Genomic DNA, 10,712 nt, shown 5'->3' on the forward strand with positions numbered 1-10,712 from the left:
GAACTCTGTATGAACATTTGAACGTGTGAATAAAAAATAGAAATAATTATCCCAGAAAGTCCCAGAAATATGACTTGAATAGAAGTTAGTTAGTTATTAACAAATAATTGATAAACTTTTAGAATACTTTGAGCACTGATGCAGTCAGCATAGGCCTCTTACATTGTTTGCAGGTAGGCCTACATTTCATTCCGTTTTCGATGGCAAACTCGAAACAGCGCCAAAACAACCACCAGTGGACAAAAAGAGTATTACATGTGTACTGTTAAGACTCGCCATTGAGAATGAATGGGGAAATTACGGAGGTTATAGTTTGACGATGTCGTACTCACGTGCGGGCCAGATGCTATATACCATGGACATGTTTAGGGGGGCCACTGATTTAGAGTCATCAAAAAATCTATGTTAGTCATGTTTTTGGTATAAAACTTTTTTGACCAAAATACAAAATAATGGTCCTATGGTTGTATCGGCATCAAAAAAACCTAGTCCACCTAGTTTTAAACACTGCCCACCCACACACAGTAGGCTACAATTCCTGATCTGATGGGAGTCTGACATTAGCAGCTCTGTTGTTGAAACTTGAAACAAAGGTATGTTAGACATTTCTTTATTTCTATCAAACATTATCATTATTTCCGGTTCCGGCGCCGACGAGAGTGGCAGCCCCGTCAAGTAGCTCTTTGTATTTTAGTATATTCTTTATCTTCTACAGTCCTTATTGCTTAGTTGTGTTTTTTTTTATATTATATACTTTTAATGACTTTTTCTGCTGTTAGTGAATGTGTGTGTGTGTGTGTGTATGTTGTCTGTATGCTACTGTGACCTTGAATTTCCCCTAGGGATCAATAAAGTATCTATCTATCTATCTATCTATCTATCTATCTATCTAGGCTTTTGTTTGGTTGACTATTGGCTCACAGGTTCAACTTTCAGCATCTTTACTCCTGCTAGCTGATGTTCAGTTACTAAAATAATTCACAAATGAACACAAGCAAAAGATTGGAAGCAAAGCATGAGTTTGTTGCATTTTTTCCAGGATGAGATGGCGGAGTTGAGTATCTGTTTCGTGGGAACCAAATGTCTAATGAAGCACTGACAGTCAAATTAACTCAAAAGGGATGTGAAGGTCCACAGAGCCAGTCAACAATGCAATGCCGACATACCTGTAGTCCCTGGCCAAATTATTCATGCAGAGTGCCGGAAGAAGTTCACAAATCCCAAAACAATAGCACAAAACAAGAAATCAGCAAAAAAAAAAAGCAAGCAAGCAGGGATAGTTGGTTGTAAGCGGAGATCCTCTGCCCCTTCATTTTCATACAAAGATCAACCAGTTTAGATGCAGATACAACCATAGAACCATTACGTTTGCAATTTATTTTGTTGGTCAAAAACCTTTTATACCAAAAACATGACAGATTTTTTTATGACTATTTCTAACGTATGGGATGATGGAGAAACCTAGCCACAGTCCCTTCTTTAATTTTGTCTTTCTTTATTGTCTCAACATAATAAAATAATACATTTTTAATCTGACTTCATCCAATTTTCAGATTTTGTTTTGTAATACATACAAATGATGGTATTTTATGAATAAATGCCTAATTTACATATATAAACATACAATCTCATGTCTCATAAAATGTTCCACTCCATCTACGGCAGACATTTCTCTTGTAAATTGTTTGTCTTTTTGGGCTAGATTGACTGGCCTAAAAATATAATCACAAGAGGGAGCTCTATAGTTGCCAAAAATACCTAAACCTGCATAATGTACCTTTAAATACCCTAGCAACAACCAAGCAATTAACCACAACTATAATATCAACCTAGTAACCACCATAGCAACCAATATAATTGACCAATCCAAGCCCCGCCTCCCATTGTCAGTCCCATAGTTACTGTTGCTACCTCGGACAAGTTTGGTCAGGAAAGTTTGAGAGAACGTGTGTTCAACATGGGGACACCGGCCATTTAGTCGAGTGCAACAGTGTATGCTGGATAATTGCTGGGCGTCAAGTAATATTGCTTCAAGAAGGAGAGGCCAGAAAGGCCTTCAGTAGGCAATGGAAGAATACATTCACAATATCTGCTTTTATCAATGAGGCAAAACCGCACAAATTGAAAGCAAATCATTCAGGTGTTATTGGGGTGCATGTTAACTGGTGATAAACAACACGTTATCACAAGCAGGTAGTTTACCTTATTCACTGCAGATGTGAACATATGGTCTTGACTAGCCTAGAAATCTAGACACACCCTAGTGGCAGCAAATGTAATTTGCAGCCAGGGTAGTTTAGCAACTCTCCGTTGGCTTGCAAACTGGAAAAATGAAACTTCTATCAGGCCAACCACATCGTGTATAGAGTCGGCAACAGTGAATTTCCGCGTGAATTTCCTGCTACTTGAAAACAAAGATGGATGCTGCTGCTCGTGAACAGCGGTCTTTTTTTAAATTGGCAAAAGTTGTAGAGTAGGCCATGTTCTTATTAGAATTAGTTCAAATTAGAATAAATTTAGAATAAACTAAGTGTATTGAAAAGAAATAACTAGATCTATCAGAGTTTGGACCCATTGCCTACCATGTAGATTGTTGGCATTGTTGATGTTGGAGACTTTAACATCCACATATGCGGTCCCAATAAAACCAATGGTCAATGAGTTCATTAACGTTTTAGAGTCTTTTAACCTAACTCAGTCAGTGTCTGGTCCAACCCATCAAAGGGGCCATACCTTAGACCTTGTTCTCTCCTCTGGTTTTGATGTGACCAATCTCACCATATCCGATATTGGTGCATCATATCACCACATGATTGACTTTAAGTCTACACTTGTATGCCCCCCCTCCCGTCTCTCATGGATCTTAAACCCACCCACAGCGTCAAAACTCTATCATTTTAATTTGGCTCACCAGTCAAGTCTCTGTCTCTTTCTCCACCTGTTCAAACACTGATGACTTAGCCGCTCTTTAACTTCGCCTGCACTGACACTTTGAATCAGGTTACACCTCTTGACACCTAGAAAGGCCAAGGCCGCTCTACCCTGGCTAAATGACACCACCCGTGCTCTTCGGCGTGTCTGCAGACAAGCTGAACGCAGATGGAAGAAGGATAAGCTCCAAATTAGAGGGGATGCATCCCCTCTATTGAAATCCGAAAAGTTCTTATTATTACAGTGCATGAAAATGCACTGTACTGTTCTTCCTAGGTAACTTCTTATTATTACAGTGCATGAAAATGCACTGTACTGTTCTTCCTAGGCAACTTATTATTATTCCGCTTACCACTTTTTCTAGACGCAATTTCTCTTGAACAGTTTAACTTAGAAACTTCATTCAAACTTTGTAACGTAGGTCTTCAAACAGATCGGGTTGCTATATCTTTTCAACTTTGAAACTTTTATACTTTTTAAACTATTAAAGAAAAACTTTTTAAAAATCCCCATAGACTTAACATTGCCGATTATGACATCATAATACGGCCATTAAGCAATTAGAATCCTATGGCAGGTGTTCAGGCCACCTGTAGCCTCAGGCTTTAAGCATACAATCTGGGTCAATTAAGACTACACATCCTATTCAACTGTTTCCTCTGCCCAAAACTGTTTCAAAATAAAAGTCCTCACTACAATAATCCACTGTTAAACAATGTAACCCATTAAACTACTGAACTTTTTACATTCAACTTTTAAACGGTCTACTTTTAAACTATCATTAAACTATCTATCTATTAAACTAGCTGTCTATCAACAACTTTTAAACTATCTACATTCAACTTTTAAACTATATACATTCACTAGCTGTCTATCAACAACTTTTAACTTGTCATCAACTATGTCAACACTTTTTATCAACTATGACTCCTACCCACTGTAGCTAGTTAGCATGGTTAACAAAGTTAGCATGTTAGCATTGCTAACATTGTTAGCATTTTTAACAAAACTGCTAAAAATGATTAGCTAGGTTAACTAAGTCACATGGTTAGCATAGTTAGCATGCTAGCATGTTAACATGCTAGTTAGCATTTTTAACAAAACTACTAAAAATGATTAGCTAAGTTAGCTAAGTCACATGGTTAACATAGTTAGCAGGTTAGCATTGCTAGCACTGCTATAAAACATTAGCTAAGTAGTATGGTTAGCATAGTTAAAAAATTTAGCATAACTGCTAGCAAACATTAGAGCCATTCCAACTTTCAGTTATCGTCAAATATCTACCTATACACAGCCATTAAACTATTTGAATATCAACATTCATTCAACTTCCAGTCTGTCAACAACTTTTAAACTATTTACCTTCAACTTTTAAACGGTCTACTTTTAAACTATCATTAAACTATCTATTAAACTAGCTGTCTATCAACAACTTTTAAACTATCTACTGTCTATCAACAACTTTTAAACTATCTACATTCAGCTTTTAAACAGTCTACTTTTAAACTATCAACTTTTATTAAGCTATGCAACCACCATGTCTATCCTAGCATCACCATAGTAACCATCTCTGTATTATCTGTTTTAACTATACATGATATTTTACATCACAACTTTAGCATTTTCATGCACTGGTAATTCCTTGGAATTGCATTTCTAGTTATTATTATTTTTCTTTTTACCTTTTTGTGCGCGCTATTCAGCCCAAACCGCTTAACGTACAAATTTGGTTCAAACACCGTTCCGTAGATCTTCCAAGGCTTTACCGTCCTATCCGTTTTTCATTTTTGAGAAGTTTATACTTTTTGAGATATTTGTAATTAAAAGTGTATTTTTCCCCCATAGACTTGAATGGGGACTGTGAGGTCATAATAGAGCCAGCTGCGCTCGTTAAGTAGTTCTCAGAGCAGTTCCCAGACTAATCAGAACACTGGCACAGGTGTCACCTGTGAGGAATTCAACTTTCTCAGCCTCTAAGCATACAATCTAGCTCTACCTGAACTACACATCCTGTTAAAGTGTTTCCTGTCTGTCAAAAATTAGTCCCAGCCATATCTCATGCATTCAGCATTATATCTCCAGAACGGCTTGACGTACATGCTTCAAATTTGGTACGAGTGTTTTTATGGACTCAAAGATGAAGTGAGGTTGAAGGTCAAATGTCAAGGTCAAACACACCTTGAGTGCTATATCTCAAGAATGCCATGTCACACAAGATTCAAATTTGGTTACTCCAAAAGCACCTTTGCAGGTATCACAATTACCCTACCAACCAGCTAGCAGCAAGCTCAACAGCCCCACCAACACCCTAACCAGCAGATTGCATCCCCTCGTGTAATTCCTTGGAATTGCATTTCTAGTTTCATATGATCTTTTGCGTGATAGCCTAAACAGCTATCAACTTGCTGTTAAAGTCAAAAGCTGATTACTACGCCAAGATAATTAATAAGCATGCCCACAGACCCAAAGTGCTTTTTAAAACAATTAACTTAATGTAACAGGGTGATCCATAGGAAGGGCCAAAGGGCCAATCACAGTAGACTGACTACGCCACCCTGAGGCCTAATGCATCAGGGAATCTTTAAGAGATCGTACCTCTAAACCGAGACAACTCTTTCAGGTTCGTAATTACACAGTGGAGACATGATTCCAGGAAAGCAAAGGATTTATTAATACACAAACGGTTGGGCAGTGGGGATCTGAGGGTGGCAACTATGGACGTCCACACAAATATTTTACATGCAAGCATAAAGAAAGGCTCACCTGTTACACAGCAAAGGCACACCGCAAAGTGATAAGCAATACACAAAACCACACCACACGTGTGCTTAGACTAGCCCCCCTCAGAGCCACCTCCCTACTAAATAAACAATAAAGTTACACAAACAAAAGGACAAGACAGGCAACACAAAAACCAAACATAAAATAACCAAAGCAAAACCAAGACAAGACAAGAGCACGACCCATGTTACCCCACCAGCATGACTGTGCTGCCTAAAAGAACAGAACACAGAAGATTAAACAATGAAAACACCACAATATACATAACAAAAACCACAAATGTCTACAGGGAGACAGCATACCTGACAGTAGCACAGACAGGAGTTACACCAGTGGAGTCTACGTTGCTACTGGCTGCTGCCCCTCTTAAGTAGCACTCCACTGGTGTCAGATTGATTAATTGCCTAAGCCCATGCCCCGCCCCCTTCATTAGCACTGGCAGGTGCTATTGGAAATAGCAGGCAGAGAAGGTCTACCTGCTACATTAATCTTAAACCCTGCTGCCCACACTATTGAATGCTCCACCAAAGCTTGTGAACATTTTTAAATCTATTTTATTCAAAAAATTGACTTAATAAGAGCCAATATCCTTTGTTCTACTCTTGACCCTGCAGAGCCTCAACCCCCCATTTAATTAGCAGCCATCTCCAGCACTTTGTACCAGTTTCTTCCTCTGAGCTGTCTCAGGTTGTCTCACGAATGAAGCCCACTCATTGCCCCTTAGATGTCATTCCTTCTCAGCTCTTCAGAGATATCTTTTCAATTATCTGTCCTTTCATTCTGGCTATAGTAAACAGTTCACTAGCCACTGGTGTTGTCCCATCCTCTTTTAAGCATGCTACTGTGCAACCTCTCCTAAAAAAGCCTTCCCTTGACTCTAGTGATTTGACAAATTACAGACCTATCTCAAAATTGCCTTTTATCTCCAAAATTTTAGAGAAAGTGGTTTTCCTGCAGCTCACAGAATATTTAAACAGTTTTAATTTATTAGATAAATTCCAATCTGGTTTTAGAGCTATCCACAGCACTGAATCTGGGGCCTCATTTATAAAGCGTTCTTACGCACAGATTTGATCTTAGACCGTGTGTACGCTCAAATCCATGCCAACGCTCAGATTTATAAAAACCGTCTTTGACGTGGAAAAGTGCTTATCTCTAGCCTGGTGTTACCATCCTACATACTTCCGGCCAAAATTTGATTTCAGCCTCGCACGTAGTCTGGACCAACCCACAGTATGCGGTTCGCGTACGACCGCGCCAATCAGCGAACAGTTGAGTGATGACGCGGAACTTGCCTGCCGAGGTGCTTGTAGTCCAGCGAAGCTTGTAGTTCAACAGCATAGCAACAATGGCAACGGAGGAAGTTGTCTCAACTCTCGAGGGCATCACGCAATTAAAGCAGGAACAAGAGGATTGTCTTGTCAATTTCATAAATGGCAAGGACGTCTTATAACTCTCCTTCCAACTGGCTTTGGGAAAAGTTTGATTTATCAGATGGTGATAGCTAAACCTAAATGCACAAGTGTACTACATGCATCATTACTTATCATGTTTTCAAATAAACGTTTGCTGCTCGTTATTCTCCCCCCTACTCTCCCTTAACAAAATCAATGCGGCATAGGCCTACTTAAGAAATTGAATGTTAGCTACTAGCTACCCTACTGAGTGGGGCTTATGGAGAGGCGATGTGTCTTGACGTGAGCTAGCCGGTTACCGAGCGGAGCTCAAGGCTAGGCTGTTGTGATTGTGCTTGACTGGGACTAGCGGTTACCGAACTGGGCTCAAGGTAAACCGCTCCGTGTTTGTGTTTGACAGAGGCTAGCCTGTGGCCGAGCTGGGCTCCAGGCGAGGCTACCGTGCTTGTGGACAGTAACGTTAGCCAGTCACCGAGCGTGGCTCAAGGTAGGCTGCGTTGTTTTATGCCGAACAACTGTTAGTTTAACTGAGCAAGCTCCAGGTTAAATAACACGTAGGTCGTCAGTACAATCCAACTTATCCGAGAGTGTAGTCTGAACAGCCCGTGGAGAACAAAGTAAGCTCCGACGAAGTCACCGGGCTGAACACCGAACAACAATCGAACCGAACACCGAACAACAATCGTCTGATAAGCGGTGAGAAGAGATAAGAGGGAAAACTGGCGTGTGACAAGAGCTGATATAATCTCGGCGACGTGACGCTTTTGGTATACAACTCACGGTCTGTGGCTGGCGCAAGTTAAAGATATATCCACTACGAAGAGACTGCCCTGGCGGTCAGGTAGCCTGCATACTAGCCAGCGGTCTGTTTACTACTGAAAGCAGAAGTGGGAAGCGTAAGAGCCTGAAGCGGAAGTGGGAAGCGTAGAAGCCTGAACTCCGGCGCACAGCATACGTCAATACCAAACATTGCTGATTGGTTAAGGGAACTCCAATGATTTTAAACCTCAAAATAAGCATCCGCCCACTACGGAGACAGATTATTAGGCTTGTTTGACTTCGGCTGAGTCTGACTTGGTCTGGCTTACTACGTAAACGTGATCTTCAGAGCCTAGCCGGGAGGAGCTACAACAGAGGGCAGCTCATCCCGGACAGAAAGGCTACAGTCTGCCTGACGTGACTCGCGGGAGATATCGCGGAATGTTGTTTGCAATAAACACAGCAGAACTTTCATTCTTACTCATTAAAATGAGCATGATGACTGACAAAATAAATTCTTATGATGTAGTTTAAATAAACCACTGTTGTCATACAGTTAACAGGCCTGCATTGTAGCACATAAATTCAATATCAAGTGTTTCCCCTATGTGTGTCTATCTATTTAGCCAACAGCAGAAAATAACAGAATATCCAAACGTTTTCAGTAGGCTAGCCTACCATTGTTGCAGAAATCACGTATAAGAAGGTATCCCTTCGATTTCTGTTTATTTTCGCATATTCCAACATAAGGAAGCAGCATGAGCCTCTAGTCATAATCGTCATGAGGACATTCCTCCCAAATGGCCCTATCACGTCTTTGAACTGACGTCATGAGGGCGTGTTTCAGCTCGTGCAGCTCGTGGAAGGCAACTGCAAGATCTGTCTGCAGGCTAAGGGCGCATTCAGAGCACCTCAGAATGACAAGGACCGCCCCCATGGCTAGTTTGTTTTTCCGACAGCAAGTGTTCATGTGCTTTGCCAACGGAATGTGTGACAAACACGGATGCCACAACAAAGGTTAAATCATACACTCACTAATCCTAAACAAACAACTGTATTTGCTTAAACTATAGTGTAAGATGCTCGTGAAAGAAAGATATGCAGCTTTCAAGTGATAAAAAGGGCAAATTCCCATTAAAACTGTTGGACATGAAAGGCCACATGGACTACAAACGAACTACAACGTGACGACAAAAGTGATGACGAGCCCCTAACTGGGCAACTCTGTTAGCAAAATCTAGCCCCAGTTTCCGACCTCTGACTCACACATTAGGGGAGTTCGACTTGCGGCAGATCTGTGCAGATCTGACTTGATGTGATGCATGCTGGGTTGAACACAATGCATACTGGGATGGACGCAATGCATACTGGTTAGAAATTCTGTCCGACTTCTGTCAGCCGGGGAGGGACTTACCACCATGACACCATGTCACATGGCCTTAAAATATCGCGGGAGTCTTAGCCTGCAGACAGATCTTGCAGTTGCCTTCCACGAGCTGCACGAGCTGAAACACGCCCTCATGACGTCAGTTCAAAGACGTGATAGGGCCATTTGGGAGGAATGTCCTCATGACGATTATGACTGGAGGCTCATGCTGCTTCCTTATGTTGGAATATGCGAAAATAAACAGAAATCGAAGGGATACCTTCTTATACGTGATTTCTGCAACAATGGTAGGCTAGCCTACTGAAAACGTTTGGATATTCTGTTATTTTCTGCTGTTGGCTAAATAGATAGACACATATAGGGGAAACACTTGATATTGAATTTATGTGCTACAATGCAGGCCTGTTAACTGTATGACAACAGTGGTTTATTTAAACTACATCATAAGAATTTATTTCGTCAGTCATCATGCTCATTTTAATGAGTAAGAATGAAAGTTCTGCTGTGTTTATTGCATACAACATTCCGCGATATCTCCCGCGATGTCTCCCGCGAGTCACGTCAGGCAGACTGTAGCCTTTCTGTCCGGGATGAGCTGGCCTCTGTTGTAGCTCCTCCCGGCTAGGCTCTGAAGATCACGTTTACGTAGTAAGCCAGACCAAGTCAGACTCAGCCGAAGTCAAACAAGCCTATTAAGTGACGTGAATGACGCGGAATGATGATGTTTTCACTCGGAGAAAGGTTTTTACGAAGCCCATGAACGTAAGACTTCCGCGATATTTTAAGGCCATGTGACATGGTGTCACGGTGGTAAGTCCCTCCCCGGCTGACAGAAGTCGGACAGAATTTCTAACCAGTATGCATTGCGTCCATCCCAGTATGCATTGTGTTCAACCCAGCATGCATCACATCAAGTCAGATCTGCACAGATCTGCCGCAAGTCGAAATCCCCTATTATTACTTTGTTCCAGACTGTATGACGAAGAGAAACGTAGTCACAGGCGGTAAGGACCAGGCTAGCTTATCTCCACGTCAGGTTCAAACTTGACGTACGACCATTTCCTTGTGGTAATGCCGGGGTACTGCAAGTAATCTGAGGTCCAAGTGCGATTCATTTTCAAAATTCCAAGACCAACGGTCACATGTCTTTCTTTGCCTTATGCATGATCAATATCAGAAGATTTTTAAAGACGTTTTTGGACGCAGCTTAATGTTTCATGGTTTGGCATAAAATTGCTAATGAGAACTATAGCCCACTTAAGAAAGTGAAAAGACGTATACTTATTTCACAATATCTAAAAATAACCCACCAAGACCTACGATAGAATAGCCTAATTGAAACATTCTTACAGGTGATCTAGTATATTTAGTGTTCTCACCAATCTAATATTGACCATCAAATGTCCAATTACCCTCGTTTAGGAGAGGAAGGCATTCAA

Source organism: Alosa pseudoharengus, unplaced genomic scaffold (genome assembly GCF_046254945.1).
Source record: "Alosa pseudoharengus isolate Yale_2024_CS ecotype anadromous, Long Island Sound unplaced genomic scaffold, YU_APseudo_1.1 YU_APseudo_1.1_scf_18, whole genome shotgun sequence".
In the NCBI taxonomy this organism is placed as follows: Eukaryota; Metazoa; Chordata; class Actinopteri; order Clupeiformes; family Clupeidae; genus Alosa; species Alosa pseudoharengus.